Raw genomic sequence first — 4,184 nt, forward strand, 5'->3', positions numbered from 1 at the left:
ATATGGGTAGAAATCCCATGTGTGTTGGGTAAGAGTATAGTGATAGGAGTATACTACCGTCCACCTGGACAAAATGGTCAGACAGATGATGAAATGCTAAGAGAAATCAGGGAAGCAAACCAATTTGGCAGTGCAATAATATTGGGAGATTTCAATTACCCCATTATTGACTGGGTAAATGGAACATCAGGACTTGCTAGAGACATAAAGTTCCTGGACATAATAAATGATTGCTTCATGGAGCAATTGGTTCAGGAACCAACAAGCGAGGGAGCTATTTTAGATGTAATTCTTAGTGGAACGCAGGATTTGGTGAGAGAGGTAACGGTGGTGGGACCACTTGGCAATAGTGATCATAAGATGATCAAATTTATACTAATAACTGGAAGGGGGACAATAACTAAATCTACAGCTCTAATTTGATAAAATGAGGAAAATAGAAAAAACCTGAAAGGTGCAGCTGCAAAGGTTAAAAGTGTTCAACAGGCTTGGACATTTTTTAAAAATACAATCCTAGAGGCGCAGTCCATATGTATTCCATGCATTAAAAAAGATGGAAGGAAGGCAAAACGATTACCGTCATGATTAAAAGGTAAGGTGAAAGAGGCTATTTTAGCCAAAAAACATCCTTCAAAAATTGGAAGAAGGATCAATCTGAAGAAAATAGGATAAAACATAAGCATTGTCAAGTTAAGTGTAAAACATTGATAAAACAGGCAAAGAGAGAATTTGAAATGAAGTTGGCCATAGAGGCAAATACTCATAATAAAAACTTTAAAATATATATCCAAAGCAAGAAACCTGTGAGGGAGTCGGTTGGACCATTAGATGACCAGGGGGTTAAAGGGGCTCTTAGGAAAGATAAGACCATTGCAAAAAGACTAAATGAATTCTTTGCTTCCGTGTTTACTAATGAGGATGTTGGGGAGATACCAGTTCCGGAGATGGTTTTCAGGGGTGATGAGTCAGACAAACTAAACAAAATCACTGTGAACCTGGAAGATGTAGTAGGCCAGATTGACAAACTAAGTGAGTAGCAAATCACCTGGACCGGATGGTATGCATCCTAGGGTACTGAAGGAACTAAAAAATGAAATTTCTGATCTATTAGTTAAAATTTGGAACCTATCATTAAAATCATCCATTGTACCTGAAGACTGGAGGGTGGCCAATGTAACCCCAATATTTAAAAAAGGCTCCAGGGGCGATCCGGGTAACTATAGACCAGAGAGCCTAACTTCAGTGCCGGGAAAAATAGTGGAAACTATTCTCAAGATCAAAATCATAGAGCATATAGATTTAATGGAACACAGTCAACACGGATTTACCCAAGGGAAGTCTTGCCTAATAAATCTGCTTCATTTTTTTGAAGGGGTTAATAAACATGTGGATAAAGGTAAACCAGTAGATGTAGTGTATTTGGATTTTCAGAAGGCGTTTGACAAAGTCCCTCATGAGAGGCTTCTACGAAAACTAAAAAGTCATGGGATAGGAGGCGATGTCCTTTCGTGGATTACAAATTGGTTAAAAGACAGGAAACAGAGAGTAGGATTAAATGGTCAATTTTCTCAGTGGAAAAGGGTAAACAGCGGAGTGCCTCAGGGATCTGTACTTGGACCGGTTCTTTTCAATATATATATAAATGATCTGGAAAGGTTATCAAATTTGTGGATGATACAAAATTATTCAGAGTAGTTAAATCACAAGCAGACTGTGATACATTACAAGAGGACCTTGCAAGACTGGAAGAATGGGCATCCAAATGGCAGATGAAATTTAATGTGGACAAGTGCAAGGTGATGCATATAGGGAAAAATAACCCTTGCTGTAGTTACACGATGTTAGGTTCCATATTAGGAGTTACCACCCCGGCACGAACAAATCTATGCCCGATTTTATAACATGCGCATGCTGCCGTACGCATGTTATAAAATCCAGGGTAGGCATGCGCAAGGGGTGCACAATTGCGCAACTTGTGTGCGCCGAGCTGTGCAGGCTTCCTCCTTCCCTCCGAGGCCGCTCTGAAATCGGAACTGCCTCGGAAGGAACTTTCCTTCCGCCCCCCCCTACCTTCCCCTATCTAACCCGCCCCCCAGCCCTATCTAAAAAAAACCCCCTACCTTTATTGTTGAAGTTACGCCTGCCTCCAGGCAGAATTAACTTGTGCGCACCGGCTGGCTGCCGGCGCGCCATCCCCCGTCACAGCGGCTGCTCCGGAGACCTCGGTCCCGCCTCCGGAACGCCCCTGGGCCGGAGCTCTGCCCACGGCCCCACCCCCGGAATGCCCCTTTTTTGGAGCCCTGGGACATACGCGCGTCCCGGGGCTTGCGCGCGCCGCCAAGTCTATGCAAAATAGGCTCTGTGCGCGCAGGGGCAGATTTTCTTGGGTTACGCATGTATGTTACGCGCGTAGCCTTTGAAAATCCGCCCCATGGGAATGCCTTGTATACCTGATGATGAGCTCATCTGTGTCCTTGTTCATCTGCGCAGATAGTTTAAACATGTAAAATTCCAGGCAATAGAAAATTATATGGGTAAACTGTTCATACATGCGCAATAAAAAAGAATTCAGACATTTAAATATCTCAAAGGTTTCCATGCACAGGATTCTCTAGAACAAGGAGTCATAGGATGAGGGTGAAAGGGAGTAGACTGAGAAGCCATCTTAGGAAATATTTCTTTACAGAGAAAGTGGTGGATATATGGAAGGCAAAATCAGCATCTGAATTCAAGAAAGCATGGGATAAATACAGGGAATGATGGGAATTGTAAGGGATAAATAAATTGGATGGATGGGCAGACTAGAGGTGCCATATAATCTTTTTCTGCTGTCATGCTTCTATGTTTCTAATGCCAACAGAGAACAGCAGGAGGAACGGGAGGCAGGATCAGAGTAACTGGTGGGGTTCCCCAGGCCCCACCAGTCAAAGATAAAGAAAACCCTACTTCCCACAGTGTTGCTCGTTGATAGACTCGCCTGTCTATTCAGAAATGCTTCATCCACATGGAATGATTGTGGATGTGCGTATTCAACACCTGCATTTTTGGACATGAATGAAACACAAAAATATGGGATGTACCCATAGCCAATAATGACCAGCACCAATTGCACACTGTCCACTGGTAACTAACCTTGCATCATTCCGTTTCACATTTCAGGTTTTAATACAAACCCAAAGAGAAGTGGTGGGATGTCTATGCTGATGTAAAGATCTCCTTTGTAGGTGGATGAATGTAGAATAGTAATACTGTATTTGAACTCCAGCTGGTTGCTGGAATCAGCATTATCAATTGAAACTTACCGGCATAAGTAAGGAGTATAATTTCTCCTGGCCTAGGCTTGACTGAGAAAAACTGTATAATGAGCATGGCTTCATGTGTAACTGGTTATTCGGGGGAAATATACCTGATGCAAACACCCTGTGCCATTCATAATCAGACAGTGCCTGGTCACCAGCTGTACAAAGTGTTTAGAATACCCTGCCCTCTGCAGCACTCTTGGCTCCAGCCAGCACTGAGACTTCTTGTAGACCTGCGCCTTCACAGGTTGGCTAGGAGCAGGAGTGCTGCAGAAGGCAGTGTGTTTTCATGCTTTGTACAGCTGGTGACTATGTGCTGATGGCTATTAATAGGCATAGGGTGACTGCATCAGCCACTGAAGGTCAATCCAATGCCTGGAAAAAAACCAAGGCTTCAAAATGTCAGCACTGAAAGGACCCTGATCGCCACCTTGCGTTTTAATTATTTTAAAGGAATTGTTTTGGATGTTGCAATCTCTAAAGCACAGGAAAGTAAGCTCGGCTAGTGGATGTGAGACTAGGCCAGGACACTGGTAACAACGCAGAGAAAGTGGTCACCCCTGGGGAGAAAAAACAATCATAGAGAAAAAAAGTCTTTGTATGGACATCTAGTGTAGGGAGGTGAGAATCTTTTTATTTTGCAAACTTTAGATTTGGGGTTAATTGAGTCCATGATCCTAGTGACACTTTCTACTTCTCTTACTCAAACTGAGATTTAAATTGATGAGCCTTTTGGATGCCAAGAAAAGCGCTTAGACTTTTCCTGTCGGGTAATGAAATACATAAAACGGAAGGAGATAAATGGAGGGATAGAATTCCCTGCTTTAATCTGCTGCATGAATGCTATAAATGCCCAGGTCTTTGCAAGGGGCCAGTCCATTCCAG

The sequence above is a fragment of the Rhinatrema bivittatum genome, chromosome 8, assembly GCF_901001135.1.
Source record: "Rhinatrema bivittatum chromosome 8, aRhiBiv1.1, whole genome shotgun sequence".
Classification (NCBI taxonomy): Eukaryota; Metazoa; Chordata; class Amphibia; order Gymnophiona; family Rhinatrematidae; genus Rhinatrema; species Rhinatrema bivittatum.